The sequence below is a fragment of the Candoia aspera genome, chromosome 8 (genome assembly GCF_035149785.1).
Source record: "Candoia aspera isolate rCanAsp1 chromosome 8, rCanAsp1.hap2, whole genome shotgun sequence".
Classification (NCBI taxonomy): domain Eukaryota; kingdom Metazoa; phylum Chordata; class Lepidosauria; order Squamata; family Boidae; genus Candoia; species Candoia aspera.
Genome location: NC_086160.1, coordinates 70,686,567 through 70,707,880, shown reverse-complemented (window position 1 = coordinate 70,707,880; position 21,314 = coordinate 70,686,567). Strand labels below are relative to the sequence as shown.

Sequence of the window (21,314 nt, the reverse complement as noted above, 5' to 3'; positions counted from 1 at the left end):
TTCATGAAGAATATTGTTACATCCCAGAAGTGACCTCTGGAGGCTTCAAGTACTCCCACAACATGGCCATGGAATTCCAGAAAGCTGCTGACTTAATTAAAAGTCAATTAATTATTTGATGGAGGCCTTGAAATGCTCCCCATGTTTCTCAGTTGCTATGGAGAGAGTGTTTACAGAGAGAAAACCAGTGTGTAATTTTTAGTTTTGTCCGACATTCTAATTTGCTTTTGGAATGTATTCTCCTGCTCTAACACAACACAACACAAACAGGTCACTAAATCTGCTTTCTAAAATAACTTCAATAGGATTTGTGCTAAATTGTACTTTTGAATATTGACCTAGCCATCTTTTATAGACAGAATGGAGTAAGAAGTTTTCCATTTTATATTTTAGTAGTTGATGCGTCCTGAATATATTCCTAAATAGAAATGTCATTATATGTCAATAATGGCACATTCTTTGAATATATGAAAAAAGTGCCTATATAAGGAAAGATACATGCAAAATTGTGTCCATTTGACACCCTCCCCTCGAAATTAATATTTGCATGGACCCTAGAAATAAAAGGCCATATCATAAACTGGGGGTGGGTGAAGGCAGTGGGGTGAAGCAGGAGGGAGCACACACATTGCATAGACCGGGTCCTTCCATTCTAACTTATCTCCCATGCCACCATCCTGTTAGCTAGACTATTTTGGGACAGAGTTTTACCAGTCTTCCAAAAGACTAGTAGATTGGTAGACAGATTTGCCAATCTTCCTGTCACTTGGGCACACTATTTTCAGTTCTACCACTTTTCCCAAATATCCCAAATGCTGCAAAAAAACCTTTGAGGGGCTAATTTGGGACAGAATTAGCAATACTTTTTTCCCAGGTTCAATCAACTTTGCAGACAGGTCTGTTGGTCTTTTGAAAGACTGATGAACACATTTTTAATATCGCATCCAGTGGCCTTCCAGAAGACCAATATACTGGTCTATATGAGAGCCCCATGGTGCTTTGTGAAGGACAGATGAAGTATTACACAGGTCAGTGCCCTCACAGAATCCAAGTGTCTGAGGTTTTTTGCAGTCCATTCCAAAGTGGAATGGAAGGCATTGTCTAGTGACTGGAGGTGGAGGAGAACAGCTTCAGTCAGTCAATAGGAGCTCATTAGATGTCAACACTGATTGTGAATGAGGCATCCTAGATAATGCACCAGGACTTTTCTGTCAGGAGAAGACAAGACACTAATTCTACTGGAACAGCTAAGGATGAGTTTAGGTTGTTGCTTCAGTGGGTAGAGATGAATCATAAGCTACGTTATGAGTTCATGTCCTCTAAAAAAAGTTAGTGGGGGATCTCCAAGCCACAGTTAACAGATTGCACCAAAGAGCCTTCACTTTTATTTCTCTTTATTTATCTCTCTCCCTCTGTATTCCCTTCCATCAAAATTCATAGGCCTCAGTTAATGGAAAGGAGAAAACACTACCTATACCTGCTTTGCCACCTTCCATGGCTTTCTGGAGACTTCTCAGATTTGGGGTGAGTTTGAGGGAAGACAGTAAGAACTAAAACATCTTTCTACTGACAACATTGTATAGTCCATGGATCAAAAACCCTAAGATTCAACCCCTTGGAAAACACACTTTTCTTATTTTGTGTTCCATCGCAGCTACATTTGTGCATTTTGTTTTTTCTAAACAAACATGTCCAACTTCCTTTTCAAATGATTTATGATTAGTGCTCTTAAAATCAATTTTAAGAAATGGATGCAACAATATTTGTCCCAAAAAAAAAAAAAATGCCTGCGGAGCTAGGTCTCTTTAATGCACTTTCCTTGTCAGGCTTTCAGAAATCAGACTGTCATGTTGACAGCATAATTTTTCACCCATGCTAATAGGTTTTTGAATATTTCAGGAACATCTCTACTCCTATGTCAAAGAGACTGTCTGAAAAATGTATAAGGCAGCCAGTGTGCATTAAACTGATGCCTTTCCAGTTTAAAAAAGAAAGCCCTATAATGTGGTCAGGGGAGTGGAAAATTGGTGAACCTGAAATTTTTGCATTAAACTGAAGAGTTGATTTTTCCAGCTTGTCACTCACACCCACATAGATTTAATCCCAGAAACGTTTGGCATGGGGCAGTCCATCTTCAGCTGCTGTGACCACTGTCCACTTTTCAACTGGGAAGTTAGCTTGGAACTTCTGGCTAAGCATCTCCAAAAGCTTCTTTCAAACATCAACTTCTCTGTCTGCCTTTATGTCTTTCCCACATTGGGCAGGGAAGTTCCTTGATGTCTCCTTGCTAGAGACTTTGAGTTCCAACATCATGCAACCCTTAAGTTAACAAGGAAAGGCATCGGCGGCTACCCATTTTGGCTTGGCTGGTGCCCATGATAGCAATACCCAAATGGCAAAACCCTTGCTGGCTAATTGGCTTTTGATTTGGATGCCAATGCATATTGGCAGGAACAGAATTTTAATTACTTTCCTATAAATGAAATGCAGCCATTAAGACCAGCTGACACAGTTAACCTTTTTGTAGAAGGCAGAGTGGCTCCAGATTACTTAATGCAAACAGCAGTGAAACCCATTTGGTTTCAGCTAAGCTAATAAAAAAAACCTCTTAGCATTTATTGGGTTATGCCATTAAAGCAATGGCTGTAGGTGTTATGGGTGGAAAGAAGGTTAATGCTATCCAAGTTTTATTCTATGAGGCTTTGTAGGAAAACTAGTGAAGTGTGGGAGGAAAAAAAATATTTATCAGATCAAGTGCTGCTGAATAAGACCATTCTTTCAAAATGCATTAATGGCTGATCTGCAGTATGTCATCCATCTGCTCTTGTTATTGGTTGACCTGAGTTGGCCTTCTTCAGTCTGGTGCCCCCCAAATGTATTGGGCTGCAATTCCCAGTTCTCTGCCATCATGACTAATGGAGGGCTTCATGTTGGGAAGGTTGCCTCCAGCCTGGGAAAGAGTTGCTTGTTTGCAAAAGTCTGTGGTCTCTTATTCACTACCCCCCCTCCCCAAACTCTGGAGTTTCTTTTTCTTTTCTTTTAATAAATGTTATTAAAAGTTTTACAAAGAACATAAAAACTAACACAAATAATTTTTGCACTAATAAAAAGAGGAAGGAAGGAAGGACAAAAAGAAATAGAAGCTTCAGTTTTCTTCTGCAGCAAATATAGCACAATTACAAAATTAACTCTTACTCTTTGATTACAAAAAACTCACTTTTTTCTATCCATTTTTTTTCTAATCATCAAACCCACAAATCATAAGTGCATTTTTTTTCCATTTCATGCAAAAAGGCTGTAATGGGTTTCCAGTCAGCCATAAATGTAGATACTGTTTTTTCAAAGAAGTTAATTTAGTCTTCTCTGCATGCTCCATCATCTTCACTAGCCATTCCTTCACTTGAAGAATGTAATCTGGCTGATATACAGTATATCCCTGGTAAATACAGTTAATAGAGAAATCACAACTTAGCAGTGAAATATTAATGTAGACGATGAGATTGTATGCTTTTTTAGGAAAACGATTTAATGCATAGGGAGTATTACCGCTATCATCATGAACAGAGAGAAGATCAATGAGGTAGGACCAGGTTTAAGTTTTTTATTATTTATTGGCCACATTTCTATGCTAGGTACTACTATTTTTAGATTTTCTTCATAATTCATCCAGATCTGCCAATTTCATGAGTTTGGAATGGGATGAAGCTGCCTCTCCACCAATGAAAAGAAGTACTGGGGTTTTTTTTAGAAGGAGACACGGCACTTTGAGAGATCCAATCTATCTAACAGAAAACTTCAGGGATTCAGCAAACAGAATTTGGGATCCATTTGATTGGAAAACCTGCTGCTGCATATGCTTTTTTGTGCCTCACCTCTTGAACTCACCAAGATTGTTCTGCTGAATAAGATATTGCTAGATATTGCTTTTTGTTAATTAGGGGATCAAATAGAATGGATGCATTAATCCTCCAATGGCTTTACGGGTGTTCTACCAGCTGTAATCATGACCTGTAAAGGGCTTTATTCAATGGAGCATGGAACAATGTGAATAGAATTAGCAATGATAAATTTGACAAGCTTTTAAAAAAATATATAGCTGCAGAAGTATTGCCTACATACCATGGATTTTCCCTTGACCCTTGGTAAGTGGAAACAGACTGAACGGTTCAGAGGCCAGTTACTGAGAAAGCAAAAAAAAAAAAAAAAGTCACAGAGCAATGATATACTGTAGTTGATGTTCATCACTTATTGGTGTGCATTGTTTCCATGTGGTCTATCTGATTTCCATGTCACTTTTCATGAAGCCAGAAGAAGACTTCAATTACTGAATGTTATGTGCTCTTTCCATAGCCATTAAAAGTATTTAAGGGAATTATTTGAGCAAGTACAGGATGTGATGGAACCAGGAGAAAGAAGCCTGATGTCCTTCAGCAGGAATGGGCAATATTTTCTGGACCGAACAACTGGGCAATATTTTTCTGGACCAAACAACTTGTCTTTGTTTGGCCAGATGAAGGCAATGCTCAAGGAAATGGATGGGAACAGACTGGATGGGAACAGACTGAAAAAAAAGGGGGGAATCAACTTCAGATGTGGACAGAACCAGGCCAAATTGCAAATATTTATATATAAGTAAGTTAACATTTAACATAATTAAGATTTATGTTAATGTTCAGCCTTCCAGTTTTAAAAGTAGAGACACAGCCATCAAATTTTGGAAGGAATTGTGGTGGGAGGTGTTCGGAGAACACAGAAGAGACAAGTCGACATGTGACCCATAGGTATTAATGATCTGCCAACAGTTTATAATGTAAGTCATTTTAAAAGGCTGTCCTGTCATGTTAAAGCAGAGCTACAGGAGAGATGGGAGGATGCTATTTTGGCAAACAGTCTTGGACAGAAGACAACAGACAGCTCAGTCAAGAGATATCACTCTGAAAACCACAGAACACAGAGTTGTTTCAGGACCTCGGACAAAGCCTATAAAGAAAACTTGTTTCAAATGAACTCCCAGCCAAACCTTTTATGCCTCTTGCAATTCTACCTCAACCTCATTATATTTCCATGAATTTTCATAAGGCATAGTGAGTGCAGTAGTGTTGCAGCTCAGCCCAAGAGAAAACGTATCTTAATGGAACCAGCCCAAGGCACTTTGATTTCTGAGAACCTGATCTCAGGCTTGGGCATCTCAGCATTTTGGTGGAGTTTGAGACCAGGATCTTCTCAAAGCATCACTAGTCCATTGCCTGCTGTGTCTGCATTCAGATCATGGCTGCTTATAGTATCTTTACAAGTCTTCCCCAACCTGGTGGATACTCTTTCCTTCACTGTGGTTGTCCAGGGCGGGAGAAGATTAATCTTAGTGAAGAAGTTCTGTTCCTTTCAACCAGTCTAATATGAGTTTGCACTGCAAAAACGTTTCCTGTTAACATTCATTTCAAAAAGAACAGCCCTGAATTAAAGAACTTAACTCAGCAGAAACCAACAGGCAGCATCATTAAGATCCTGAAACTACTGTGCACGAGTAAGCCCAGTGTGGGCCAAAGGGCAAAGCCCCACTGCTTACTATCACCCACAGCCATTATACTTGTTTTGCAAGAGAGAGACAGACAGACGATCCTACATCTATTTTAAGTGTTGCTTTAAAGAGCTGTTGAAATTCTTAAGTTGAGCAATCTGTAAAGCCATAATTTCCCTTCAAAATAATGCACTGCCTCTTAGGAATATCCAAAAGTTTTTTTTTTCCCCTTTGTCCTTGTGTAATTGAAATATTTAGTGTACTGTATTTTTTTTTCCCCTAGCTTGGTTACTATGGAGACTAGAGATTTCCTTCTGTTCCCATACTTAACTGGATTTTGCAGTTCACAGTTTGAAATGCATATACTGTATATTAGGGCAAGTTGCATGGAAAATGTGTATATTTGGACACGTTTCATTTTAACATTGTCACAGTAGAGTAAGAGGTATACCACAGGCATAAAATAGGAAAAGTAGTATACAATAATCAGTAAATTTCCCCAATTACTTTAATAGAAACAAACTAGCTACCAACTGTTCCTTAAGTCATATTCAGGTTGGCATAGTACATCCTATCCCACTTAAGAAAAAAGCAATTTTTTGGCCTTTATTGTTCCAGACAAGTGTTGTCAGTCACTTTTACAATTAGATAAAAATGATTTCTCACATTTTTTTGCAACGTCTATCTTAGCCCTTCTTTCATATTCAGTGGCTTGAAAAACAGAGCAGAATGTTACAGAATCAGAAGCATGAATTTATGTTTAAGAAAAGGGAAAAAAACTCATGATGATTTTTTCTTGCACTTTAAGAGCAAGCGATCAATGATAACAGCTGTTTTAAGAGCCATTGAAAAAATACTGAGGAGTTTCTAGCAAATATATTATAGCCAATTAGTTCATAGAATGGCAGGTGTGGTGAAGAGAAGCTCTGTTTGAGGAATGATCTCATAGGCATTCTTTAACAAGAATCTGGCAAATAGTCTGAATCCTTTACTCCTTTCTAAAAACAGCTCCTGTCTTAGCCGACACTCCTGCCCTTTCCAGTGCTCCACACCCTTCTTTCTATGTTTGCATTAAACAGAAATATTTAAAGATACATTTGGCAAACTTTTTTTAAAAAATCAGTGCGTTGAAGGACTAACCTCTGGACAAACAGGGTTTTGAACTCTCAAGTTTGATAGTTTCTTGATTGGACTTTAATTTAGCTCCTGTCTGTTCAACATGTGGCCCACCAAACTTAAATATATATTATGGTCAGTCTAGGGCCATCCCATAATCATTTCATAAGTGAATGTTTTCAGATGGATTGCTAAGGGGGTGGCTGTTCAGGGCTGCATGAGAGCAAAACTCCATCCCCCCTCCCCTCACAGACATTTTTTGGTGGCAGTGGGGTCAATTTTTGGAGAACATTCAATGGTACATTTCTAACCTCAAGGTGCCATTTTGTTTTGGCAAAAGCACATTGGAATATATAGCTATTATCAAGATGCATACTTTTGGAATAAAGTAATCAAAGTACAATTTGGATTACTCAAACTGGTAATCAGAGAATCCCTCAAGTTCTTATCCATTTTTGACACTGTTCCACTGGCAATCTCTTAGTCCAGGTCTTCTTCTTGGGAGAATCTCATCTTGCAGGAACGCATTTGTGAAAAAGAGTGAGTGATTCTATATCTATACAAATTCCAATGGGCAAATTGGTGGGAGTGTATTACTGCGTGGGTGTACAGCAAGATGTATTAACCCTTCAGATGATAAGCATGCTTTTGTGATTTCCTGCCATCTCATCAACACACACAAACACTTTTTTTTAATGGAACTACTATTTCTTGGCTTTTTTGTAAATTAGAGAATTTACAAGATAGAGAAAACATACATATATAGATAGATAGAGAAAACATTCCTTCTAACTCCTTTGCCAGCAGTGGGCATAATTTTGTGGGAATACTGGGGGTCGCTGGGTGGGCTCCGTACCCTCAGCTGTGGGTCATGTGACCAGGGGAAGGTTCTAGAATGGAGGGGTTGATAGTATTCTAAGCCACTGCCCAACTGCCCACTGGGGATTTTTTTCTGGAATATACAGTATTTCTCCACAGCCCTGAGCTGAATCCAGTCCATTTTTGAATGCAACCTTTATTTGGCCAGTTTCTTCCATCCAACCAAATATGGTTACATTCTGTTTAATTTTCACAAAAATCTTATGCTGATGGACAGGCAGATGGACAGAGTTATGAGCCCTGTACATAATTTATTACCAACATACCATGGGGTATTGAATAAAAAGGCCAACTTCCTGTGAGATCAGTTGTGTGTATCTAGAATTTTTGCAAGTTTTGGCTATGTCATGAGGTTTGGGGTATTTTTTAATTTAAGATTGTTTTCCCCTTAGGTCCTTAATCACCATCTCTTGGTGTTTTGGATCTAACGATTCCTGTGGGTACCATGTTACTGGCCCTTAGTCTGGGAAAATTAATGTTCTTGGTCTGAAAAGTTTCCTGATTCCAAATTTAAACAAAAAAGTGCCTGTTTTTTTGGAATATAGCCAGTTTCTTTGGGAAAGTAAACTCTTCTTCTGACCTGGCCTTCTAGTGGCATTTATTTTACATTTCTCCACCAAATGTAAAGAAAGTAACTGGCAGTGGATTGCCTGCCCTGAGCAGAAATCTGTACCAAAATCTCCATGGCTCCATCCCTGCCCCATTTCTTGGCCATGACAAAAGGGACAGACAGGTGAAGCTAGGAGACACCTATGATGTTCTAATGTATCTTTAATACTGTTAATTCCGTTTCTTTCAAGGAAGAGTTGAAAAGTCAAATAATATTATAGCACAGGACTATTTAAACAACAGAACAATGCTTGTCTGGGTTGTAAAATGTTGGCTTCTGAGTTACTTCTATGTTATGCTATATGGCAAGCAATATTTTGTTTAATGACTACTTGTCAACTAATGATCTTTTTAATAAACAAATTTGCACTGCTGTTTGGCTCAACTCATGGCATAAAAAATACATATTCCTTCCTCCCTCCCTCCCTTCCTTCCTTCCTGATAACATTACTTACACCTCAAAATATCTTGACAAAGCAACAGTTCCTACTGAAGTATTTATCTGAACCAGAAAGGACACAGCTGATCCAGACATAATACATATACAATTTAGTAAGACTCTTTTTTTTAAAGGGGAATGTTGGCTGATGAATGTCCTAGTATTGCATTTGCTAACTTCTTACTCTTTTTCTGTGTTTTATCTAACACTGTTACCCCCAAAGGGAATAACATGATGGGTATGTATGTAAATATGCACAAATGAAAACTTGATTTAATGGATCCCCATTTAGTGGACCAAATTTCTGTCTGGACATCCCTCTGAAACATTGGACAGATCAATTGCATCTGAAGTAGTCCAGATAAGCCAGTTAGATTTATGTCAATATTAACCTAATTTTGCAACAACTCTGGCAATTTGTGCCATTCATATAAGTGTGTTGTTATGCAAATGATGTGATGACATATCTCCAGATTTAATGGACAGGGAGGCCCCAAAGGGCCAATTAAAACAATAGGTCATTGTTCTTTGTTGGCTTGACCACAGCATTCCTAAAGCATGGAAATGCTTAGCTTGTTCAACTGCCTGGCACTGCTGTTACAGGCTACTTTTCTTTTTAAAAGTTATAAAAAGATGGAAGAGGTCCTTTGGCCATGTTCTATCTTTTGGAAAGGAAGTGCAGCTCACCTCTGCTCCTGGTATCAGATTTCACCCAGCAGGCAGGCTTCCAAAAATCCAAGAATTCTTTTCTGGAGAAAGATTAGGAAGCTAATCAAAAAATTCTGGTGGCTGCTGTGCTTCAAAACATGCCCTATAGAGAAATAATATTCAGACTTTGGGGCCTCTTGTTCTGCACTATGTAGCAGATTACCCTTCCCCCTCTTTTATGTGGGAAGGCTGGTTTCCATCTGTCCTTCGTTTTTGCAGCAGTCAGATCTGCTGTCATCTTGTTTTGCACTGCCGGTGAGAGAGCTCTTTGTCACACCAGGACCCAACGTGGCAAAGCTGTTTATGGATTTTTAACAAAAAGTCAGATGGAGAATTTTGGCAGACTCTCCTTCCAGTCTAATCAATCAAATGAAGCAGGTGTGAAGCCAGATATGAACAGGACCATCGAATCATATTGAAAAACACATTCTTGCAAACCATTTCTGCCACTGAATTCTGGCTTTCTTGTTAGACCATTATAACCATTGAATAAAATAAATAAATACGTATATATAAATAAATAACAGCTCTGTTACAAGGTGCTAGTTCGGATTACTTCACTGATCACATTAATTTAACCAATGATCTGGGCAGGGGCTGTGTCAAACGGGTATGGACTTGCAAAACTGCTGTTTTAATCTTGGGTCCCTTCGTAACACAGGCATAATGGTAACAACCATCTCCTAATATAAGTTTTAGGAATAGAAATATGGAAACACTGCATTCTAATGTAGAGTTTGTCCTGAATAAGAGCAAGCATCTCAGCTGAATACCAAGCTAAGAAAGTAGCACATAGAAGTTCTTCACATATCCGGAATGGCTAAGCAATAGCAGACATTCATAGCCCTCTCCAGGACTCTACACATACATAAATGCATCAATTATCTAAGACAGATTCCAAAGATGACATCACCTTTTGGGTGGGCACCCTTTTTTAGATTTATTTTTGAAGTGCCACAGTGGAATTTCTCAGTTGGTGCAGACATCTCTCTCCAGTCTTGTGTGTTTTCAATCTGGTTATCAAAACAGTGCTTCCTAAGTAGTGTGTTTCTGGGTCAGGGTAAGCAGACGGACTGTTGGAAAAACAGATTAGAGAGCAAGTTCTTTGATTCAGAGGTAAGAGGTACGCCCGAGGTAGCAAAACCAGGTCTTTGTTGGAAATCAAATCAGGTGCGGGGAATCTAATTTTAAGCAGATACATAGTGGTAAGCAGGTAATTCAGACTTTGAAAGTTTGAAGAGCAGGACGTTCCTGCAGGCGTTAGGGCCAGGATGCTAGGTGAGCTCATCTTGGGATGTACAGTACATGTTGCTGTGCCCTGACTGTGAATTTTGTTCTTGTTAATTTTTTGTTGGGCTTTGTGACTTTGTTTTTATGGTTGTGCAACACCTGGAATCACATTTTTGCAAGTTGGGTGGCCATATAAATCTTTAAATAAACAAACAAAACTAGCATGCACTGGTACTTTTGCATGTACATTATATTTGTGAACTTAAGCATAGCTTAAAATAGTTAAGAGCAGAGACATCACACTGACAACAAAGGCCCGCATAGTTAAAGCAATGGTGTTCCCCGTAGTAACATATGGCTGCGAGAGCTGGACCATAAGGAAGGCTGAGAGAAGGAAGATCGATGCTTTTGAACTGTGGTGTTGGAGGAAAATTCTGAGAGTGTCTTGGACTGCAAGAAGATCCAACCAGTCCATACTCCAAGAAATAGAGCCAGACTGCTCACTTGAGGGAATGATATTAAAGGCAAAACTGAAGTACTTTGGCCACATAATGAGAAGACAGGACACCCTGGAGAAGATGCTGATGCTGGGGAGAGTGGAGGGCAAAAGGAAGAGGGGCCGACCAAGGGCAAGGTGGATGGATGATATTCTGGAGGTGACGGACTCGTCCCTGGGGCAGCTGGGGGTGTTGACGACCGACAGGAAGCTCTGGCGTGGGCTGGTCCATGAAGTCATGAAGAGTCGGAAGCGACTAAACGAATAAACAACAACAAGCATAGCAGTGCAAGGACATGCATAAAAACATGCCCCTTTGATGTTACCTTCAGCATTCCAGCTGCTTCTCATGTGGGAAGCGATGGGGAGGATGGTGGATGCCTCCCTCAGATTGTGCAGATACTGGATAAATCCAAGTGGTGTTTCCTCCAGTGTGAACCTTCCTTAGCAATTTCTCTGGGACTGAAATGGCAAGTGAGGTAGACAGAGGCTTGGATGATAAATAAAGGGAATTTCACTGGGTGGAGACATCCTAGATGCCAAAGTAGGTAGAGCTTGGCCTTCTGCGGCTCTAGCATCCACCTACTTTCACACTGTTATGAAAAGAATCAGTGATCTTTATGGCCTCACCCCAAGCCTAAAAAGACTCTTGGTATCCTTGTGAAAGAAAACAAAGCTTTCTGGATCTGTATTACAGCTGAACATCTCACTCCAGGCATCCGGATTCAAATCGACTACCCAATCTGGTTATTACTGTATTTGGACAGCGTCCCTAACTAACAGGTCCTGAAAAAAGATAATAATTGGGCTAATAGAAGTGCTTCTATGAGCCAGCCAAGGATTGATACTCTTGTTTTATGGATAATATGTAGGATAAAGTTGTAAATTCATGGAATAGACGTGTGTGAAAATGTGACACAGAAATCAGTTTCAAAATATTACTTGTATTACAAGTAAATGAATTAGAGTTCATTTAAGAAAACCTCCCCTGGTTTTCTTATTTCTTCTGGGTATTCTCCCTTATAATAGGATTTGACCGCATTATTAATAATAGTTACAATTTTTTTAACATATAAAAATGACCAAATAACCAACACTCTCTAGATGGACTATAAAGCTACTTTAAAACATTGAATGATATAACAAACAATCAAGAAATAATAAATAGCTCAGAGAGGACATGATAAAAACAAATCGCCAGTAGGCTTAGAAATTCTCTAATAGCTACTCCAACTGGTATGATATGGTTAGGTTCTCACAACACATGAGTGCAGGCTTAAACGGAGTTGGGTACTTGGGGTTCCAAATTTGTCCAGCAGTAGCAAAAACAATGTTGAAAAAAGAGACAAAGATGCATCATGACACCATACTGTAAACCCCAGTCTTTTGTACTTGCAGTGACTCCATACACCTATGCATCTTTGTGCTTTTCTCTGAAGATTAAACTTAATTTAAAACGAAACTATGAACCTACTTGTGAGATGGTTTAGGTACCAGGTGGGCCTTCTGGGGAGTTTCACAGGTAAGGTCTTGCAGCTGAGAAAGCTTTCTCCCTTCCATCTGTCTGTCTTGGTTCTCTTGGTGGGAACATCTCTGAGATAATCAGTGTTTGTTCAGATACACACTTTGAGGGAACCTGATGTGGCCCTCTTTTTGCTGACTGGGGCTGCTGCTCTTATTTCTTATGTCTGCAAATGTGCAGATACAGTACTTGCAAACAGACAAGTTAAGGAAACTTTGGCAGCAGCCTCCCTTCCCTCTGATACTATTTTGCCTACTGTAGTATTTCCCCCCTGGGTAGAAGAAGGACAACTGCTAATTGAAGTAATTCCATGAAACCTTGTCAAATGCTGTTTAAAAAAAAATCCTGGTTGTGCCTGTTGTTTCTAGGACAATCCTGGTTGTTTCTGACTTTTCCTGGAATACTTCTCTAACTCACAGAACCATCCAAAATGAATCCATTTGATGCTCTTGAATCAGGAACCTCATCTGAAGTGGTTGGACTGGGTAGCTTGTTTTAGTATATAGGTCCAACTAAACCAGTATACTTGTGCACCTTATTACCTTTCCCCTTTATTCTTTCATTATCTTTTGTTATAACCAGAGTGAGAGCTGATGTGGATTTCTTTGTGCCTTTAAGGAATAGTTACTGGCTTGTTCAGAACTTTGGACATGTTCAACTTACTTGGCCAAAGGAGAAGTGAGCCAAGTGGTAGTCAGCTAGAATGGCCCCAAAGCAACTTGACACTCCATTGACTTGCATGCTTCACCATTTTAAAATCAAAAGAGATCAACATACCTCAGCATTAAAATCCCATGCCTACTGGCCTACTTCTCAAGGAAGTTATGAATAACACTCTCTTCAACTGTGTGTGTGATTTGGTGAAATGGGCAAAATATATTCTGTAGGAATGAGGTGTCTTGCATGGCATGCTCCATGAACCTCTAGTATCCCAGTTGATCATTGGTTCAACAGTGTTAGAAGCCCAGCCCCCCTGTGCAGTCTATATCAATTGTTAGGAGCCAATAAGCTACAGACTACTAATCTCATCAGGTTATCAGCCTCCATCCCAAACTAGAAAATGCTGAAATATATCTAAATTAGATTCTGCTTTCTGACCTAATTGGGATTGTTTTGGCTTACATCCAAGAACTCCAAGCATGTCAGGCTGTTAACTACAGAGAGTATCTGGTTATTAAGTGCAGTAAGTGTAATAGAAGGTAGATTGGAGTTGGCATACTATTTGGGTTCAACTTAAAGGGCTGCTCATTTAACAGGACAGTCCTTGTTTGTCCAGGCAAGAACCAGTGTAGATCTATTTGGGTTGTTAAGTTGAAGCCCAGCTTTAAATCACCAAGAAAGAAAACTGATTTAAATAATGTTTCCCTTTGGCAAGTCAAAAATGTCCTGAATAAAAATTCAGAACAGCCGGTAACTCTAACAGGCTAGTTTGTAACTAAAATAGAACCTTCATAGAAGCTAGACCCATAATTCAGCAACTTTGGTTGTGCAGCATCCACAGAGTAATTTCTGTTTAGAGACAAGAGACAGATGACTCTTTCTTCATATGAAAGGATACTAAGCAAAATCCCTTTCTGGAAAGCTGTTGGGCCATAACTTTCTGGAGGATGTTCCACATAAAGATACATTATTTGAAACTGAACACAGTACAGAATGCAAATAAAAAGACATAAAGTAAAAATATTAGATCCCCAGTGTGATTTCAGTGCATCCTGCTATGCTATGCTATGCTATGCTATGCTATGCTATGCTATGCATCTGACTAGATAGTTTCAGGAGGACTACCTGGATCCTTTTGACACTAATAGGTTCCAGGTTTCTGGATCCAGCAGAAGATTACAACAGCAAAGATAATGCTTTGAAGAATTCATACGAATTTGACCTGTTTATTATCCATTTAGCCTTCCATTTAATTCAAGTTCCTTTGTTTTTTAAAAATGAAAAAAAGAACTAAGCTAACTTTATCTGAAATAAATAAACGCCGCTCCCAGCAATGAAGTTGGATTTTTGTTTGAAGATCAGAGGCTTGCAATGGTTTAATTCATCCTCTGAAAACTGTAGAGGAGTTCCCTGCTGTTTAAGTGGAAAGCAGAGAATAAAAGATATTTTCAAAGGAGAGAAAGTTTCTGCTGATATCAGAAGGCAATTATGAGAACAGCTGTAGGTTTTCCATCTCTGAAGGTTTTTAAAGAAGAGGTGGACAGCCACCTGCCATGGATAGTTCAAATGGTTTTCCTGCTCGTTGCATGATCCATGTAGCCCCTTATATCTCTACAATTCTGTAATTCTGTGAATGAGCCCTCTGTCAAGCTAGATGTTGTTTATTCAACAGAGACACAACACAATTCTTCCTGCAGTTCAACAGATACTATTTTGTCATGGTCCCTTGCTCTTTATTGTAAAGAACCCTGAACTCTGCTCATGTAACCAATAAGGAACAACTGATTATATGGAGGGGGACCAGCCGCCCCCACGACAACCCCCACAGACACTGCCCAAATTCTATATTTGTGTTGGTTTTTCCACCTGGAAACTAGGCAGCCTCCTCCTACTGCAAATAAAGGAGATTTATTCACTCTTCAGGAAAGTCTCTGAAGACCAAAAGTTGGGATTTAGGTTTCTTGGAGCAATTCCATTCTATTCCTGTACTCTGTGTGGCAAGTCTGAAGAACAGTTAAATGCACAGGGAAGTGGCCAATTGTCTCCTGCTTCCAAAATTCTGCTGGCTTGTACCAATAGAGCAAGTGGTGTGTGTTCTGTGTGTCAGCACCCAATCATTCGAGCATTCACACAATCACAGTCAGGAGGCTGCGATTCCTTTAACTGGTTTATTGAAGCATAATGAATGGTACAGAAGGCAAGCTGCGAATAAAGATTTCTCACTCAAACCTAACTTAAAAACTATATTCTCTTAGTTAGTCCCCTTTCCCATGAAACCATGTCACCTCCCCTCCCATCCAGATGGTGTTCCTGGCGTATCTCAACCCTGCGTCCTTGACGTCCTCCATAGCCATAATAAACCACTTCACACTCCAACTTCAAACCCCCTCCCAGCTGGCAACATGGAGTCCATTCCTTGGAGAAGGAAATGATGGGAGATGCTCCGATAAGGGTTTCTGTGAAACCTTTGATCAGGGGGATCTGACATACCGCCCCCCCAAGAAAGCCAAAAAAAAAAAAAGAGATATCACATAAAATTAAGCAATGAGGTTAGTAAGGAGAGGGCTTAGAAGGATACTTTGCGTGAAACTTTTTGGTTAAAATAGGAGCATTAACATGACATGCATTAACCCACTCAGGATCTAGAAAATGCTTCCATTGAATCAAGTACTGTAAAGATTTACAAAAAAAACGAGAGTCCAGGATGTCTTTAACTTCAAAATGCTGATGGCCATCGACCATGATGGGTGGAGGGGTTGCTGCAGGCTGGTGCCACTTAGAACGTGCCGGGGCAGGTTTAAGCAAGCTGCAATGAAAAACAGGGTGAAGCCTTTTGAGGGTGGGGGGTAATTGCAATTGATCAGGGGGATCTGACACTGTGGTTCTTTCCAGACTGTGTGGGTAAGCATGGGTAAGTGGCATGATCCTGAGTTAGGGACCTATTTCTCACCTCTCCCAGGATGCACCCTATTGGGAGGTATTGCCAGAGGAACCTTTATTATGGTTTTGTTATTCTTAGTTTTCCAAGGGCATAACAGATTTAACAAATTTAAGACATGTGGACTCCAACTCATGCTGGGTGGGGAATTCTGGGAGTAGAATTCAGCAGAGTTTATGTGCATCTCCTACCCCCTTGGAACAGCAGAGGGACAGTGCCAATTGCAAAAGGACCATTAGGGACGAAAGATTAGGACTTTTCCAGCAAAGTGAATGGGGGGAGAATCAAAACCTTGCACACTTAACGTGTTGGATCCCTACCTCCTCTTAAGTATTTAATTTGATGTGGGGAAACCAAGCACTTACTGGAGAATATGGTTAACAAAATAACATTAGATGCTGTTTCTTACTGAGGTAGGATGTTTAAGGAGATGTTAAAAGTTCCGTTATAAAATTGTTAACAACTCCCAAAGGTTATGGGTTGGCTGAGCTAGTCCATGACTAATATCAGGGATCTCTAAGATGCAGATGAGAAGTTAGCAGTTACCAGTAACACAATAGCCTGTTTTGTTGATGTAGCAGTTAAAATAAAGAGTTGTGGTGTTGTTGTTGTTTTAAAGATTATGGTCAGGCACAAGTAAGACCATGTTAGTTGCTCTGGCCACTGAGGTCAGCAATTCAGTTGCTTTATTATAATCTATCATAAAGACATGTTACATGGAGTAGTAGTCAGAATTTAACCAACGGACCATTCCCATGTAAATCATAGAATTGTAGAGGTCTTCCATGAGACCACAAGGCTCATCTAGTCCAGTGTTTCTCAAACTTGGCAAATTTAAGATGTGTGGACTTCAACTCATGCTCGGTGGGGAATTCTGGGAGTATAGGGTTGTTGTTGTGGGGAAAAGAGGAGGAGGGAGGAGTATTAGGTATGTTTGCCACCCTGAGTTATTTATAAAAACAATAAAGGCGGGATAGAAAATAAATAAATAAGCCTTAAAAGTTGCCAAGTTTGAGAAACACTGACTAGTCCAACCCTCTGCAATGTGCAAGAAAATCAGTTAAACCATCTAGCTTCTTCTTAAAAACTTCCAGAGCTGGAAAACCTACAATCTCCATAGATAGACTGTTTCACTGTTGTACAAATATTACCATCAGGACATTTGTCCTTATATGTAATCAAAATCTAGGTGGCTGCAACTTATATCCATTATTTCTGGTCCTAGTTTCTGTGGCATGGAAATAGTTCTTGATCATCTTCCATGGAGCTTCCTTTTATGTACTGGAATATGGTTCTCATGTGTCCTCCCAGTCTCCTGATCTCCTGATTCAAAATTCCAAGTTCCTTTAGCATATCCTCAAAGGGCATTTCCTCAAGTCCCTGGATCTTCTTTGTTGCCTTCCTCTGGATCTGTTCGAACCTATTAAAAAACTTCTGAGAATGTGGTGCCCAGAATTGTATATTGTATTCCAGGTGTGGTTTTGGAAGAGCCCCTGGATATTATAATAATTGTTTTCCTTATTTTTCCATGGGATAGGGAAAGCGACTTAGGATTGTCTAAGATGAACTGTCAGACAATTCATCTCATTTGTACTTAAACCCCAAAGAAGCAGCACCTAGCCAAGCTTAGCTGATCTTGAAAGAAGCTAAGCGAGGTTAGATCAAGTTAGGACTTGGAGGCAAGACCACAAGGAAATCCAAGCTCTGTAGGTTAGAGCAGGCAGTCAACAGAACATCCAAGAAGAAGACAGTGGTAATCCACTTCCATATAGCTGCCGAGAAAACTGAATAAATGTGCCCAGTTTCCTCAGGATCCCTACCCCCCAACATAGTGTCCAGGGCCACAATTGGGGGGGTGGGGGTGGCAAGTGGGGCATGTGCCCTGAGTGCTGCACTGGAGGGGATGCCAAAATGAGCTCGGGGGGGGTGCCAAAATGGGCACTGAATCCATGTTTGCCCCAGGTGACACAGACACTAGTTGCGGGCCTGATAGAGTCATTCTGAAGATATTCAAGGAAGGGGGGCAGGATGGCTCCGCCAATCCAGACTCTCTGAAACTGCCTTCCTCCTTTCATGGGGAATACTTTACTGTACCCCCCTCCCCTCAGTGAATGCTGCTATATTAGTTCACAAGAACTCACCTTCAAGGTCTACAATGAGTAACTGTTGGATGCTTTCATTCCAAATGCAAAGCTATCTTTAATTTTAGAACAGGTTTTTAAAGTTCTTTTTTTAAAAAAAATCAGTGTGGAGAAAACTGAGAAAGTGTATAATTTACGCTATAAATCTACTGTGCTGTAAGTAGCTGAATGTGAAGAGAAAAAGAAAAAAGAAAAAGCTTCATTCTGCTCTCTTCCTGCTTGTGTACACAGAGAAAAAAGGAGGATTCTCCACTTTTTCCTAACCACAAAAGCCACTTATTTAAAGAGGGAAATGGCAGCCAAACCCAGTCCAGTGTGGGTTGGACTGCTGTTTTTTTTTTTTTTTCCCCTCTGCCCTGACTCTTCGGCTCCTCTCATTCATGCCACTGGCAGGCCATTATGATGGCCTGACTCTACATTTCCACTGGACGTGGCACCCCAAGGAACCTCTGCCAACTGCAGCAATTTTTAGAAACGTGAGCCAGGCTCCAAATTTCCCACTTGTGTGCTATCACAGCCTTGCATTCTTGAGCCTGAAAGTTGCTGAGGTCAAATTGTGATGCTTGTTTGTGATGCTCCATTCCTCACCTGCAAGGTGATGGCTGGCAGGTCCAGGGAAGTCTCACTGTTTGATGTGGGGAAGTCAAGGAGAGAGACTGAGGGGCTATTGAGCCACTGAGAGGCAGCAGAGAATGACGTGTTCCTAGTTAATACATCTGAAAAGTTGCAGCAGCACGTTCCCCTGAGTGGTGGAATTTCCAAAACTTGGTCCAACTTTGACAGTCTTTAGACTGCCTCTGAGCTAGAAAGATTCACCTTAGCAAAAGGCAATTAAGTTGAGAAGCACACAACAGGACTTCATGGCAGCAATGATCGAGCCCTTTTTAATGTCATTAAGCTTTTGATTAAGCATACTAGTGCACACTTTGGATTTTGTACACTTCCTGGTCTGGGTAATGTGCCAGGCTAGGAAGAGGCTGTAGACGATCATAGCGGGATCTCCCACAGTTTGTGTGTTTTACTTTTTAACTGTGTGCCAATCGATGCTAGGCTAGGCTAAGCTTAACTCAGAGTCGTTCACAAGGTCTGATGAATAAAATCAATTGGGGCCTGTAGTTATACCACTCAGAGAGAAGATATTTAACCAAGCACCAGATACTAAAGTGCAGGTCTGATTTGTTAATTGCATAGCGAGCTGCACTTCTAATGTCCAAGGCAGACTTCAGTCTGCTTTTCAGGAATGTTAGCAGACATACTGTATGTAGAAGAAGAGGCTGAGAAAGGGTTAATTTTTCACATTATTTTTTTACAAGGGGGTTCCCATTCCAGGCTAACTGGGGGTGGGCAGGCAGGTGATACGAGGACATGGTGTCAACCTACAGACTTGCCAGAGCATGACCGGAAAGATGGCTGTGCTTTGTAAACCATCTTTTATGGCTTAGCATGTTGCGCCAACCGTGCCAGTGCTGGTTTTTCCAATTACCCATGGTTGTGCAAAGCCATGGTTTAGTGCAACATGTGAGTCAAGGCAAATGGTTTTTAAAAAGGCTGATGACTGCAAGAAACTGAGATCTCTTTTTCAGATTTGGCGATCAGAATTTCAGCTGTGCTTCTCTGAAGCCTGATGCAACATTTTAAGAAACAGAATATTCGGGCGTGATGCATTCTGTCAAATGCTTAGTCCTGGGCCATTTTTCTCTGTGGCCTGAAATACAAAATTAGTACTGTCATACACCTTCTCTGTTGCGGGGGTCCCTTGTTTCCTTCCTCCCTTCCTCATTTAAGTGTCATCCCATTAACTCAGAGATATCTCTAAAAGGATCTGTTGGTTTTACGGCCACCACCAAAGCTTTCCTGCTTTTGAAATTCTCTTGTTTTCCTTCCCTTCCTTTATATACTCCTGTGGTAACGTAACTAGGTGGTATGTGGGAAATATCCAGAAATACACAGACACTTTGTTAATGTTCAAATAAGGAACTGAGTTAGTGTTTATTAAATAATTGAACATGGGTTGTAAATTTGTTCCTTGACATTATAATTCCGGTGAACTTTAGTAGGGTGTTCTCTTAGCTCACACTGCAAGATGACTGCTAGTAAGTTACGTTTTACAACCAGAGGTGTCCACACAGGGAGTCAAAAAAAAAAAAAAAGGCAAGATGGTGGTTGAGGCCCTGCAGTCAAAGTCCTGCACCTTTTGTACATGTGTTGACCTGTGCACAGAAGGGTCAGGGCTTCACCTGAGGTTTTGTGGCCACCATCTTGCCTCTTTTGACACCAGTTTAACACCCCATGGATGCCACTGTTTACAACATATACCTAACTGTTGCCTTCTCATAAACTTATCAGTCTGGGAGATGAAGGTTTTCCTAGGCTTGGCTTTTGTCCTTTGAGGTAGGGCAGGTCAAGGAATAGGTTTTTTATTGTAATAAGGTAGAGTAACAGAATCTTGAAAGCCTGTCCAAATTTCTCTGCATCCCATCTTATACTAAATAAAATCAAGGCAGGGTTATTTTGAGTCTCTTTCTCATGTTTTCTTCTTTCTCAGGACTGTGTAATCTTTTCTGCAAGTGCCCCCTTAAAAGCTTGTTCATCCCTTCCATATGCCCAAGGTCAACTCTACATTCCTTTACAACCTTCAAACATCCCTTAAACCCTCCTCCTAAATCTCTCCCTCCTTAGTTCCTCTCTCTCTCTCTCTCTCTCCAGAATATAAACTGGGAGGAGGTACCCTGCATTACCATGCTTTGACTGACAGGTCTGATGTCCAATCATCACAAGTACAAGTGGTTTGGGGATCCCAGCTGTAAGCAGCTAACTGTGTTAACAGTTACTAGGGTTTTTTAGAACAAAAACAAAACCTTTCCTGTATCAATTAAAATTTTGCCCCAGGAGGAATGACTTCAAACAGTATTCACAATCTCCATTGTTTCATTAACAGTCACTTTGATTTAAATAAATACAAGTTCATTCTTCCTGCTCTTCAGAGTTGGCACACTAGTTACAGTTTACTTCCCCATTCTTCTCTTCGTTAGATTTATTGAGGATGAGGACTATAATA

General features: G+C 40.2%; 1 protein-coding gene across 1 annotated transcript in view; it reads left to right on the top strand.

Annotated features, from left to right (window-relative positions):
- Positions 1-21,314, top strand: part of ADAMTS3 (ADAM metallopeptidase with thrombospondin type 1 motif 3) — a 132,416-nt gene that overhangs the window by 55,847 nt on the left and 55,255 nt on the right. The gene's annotated exons all lie outside the window — the stretch shown is intronic.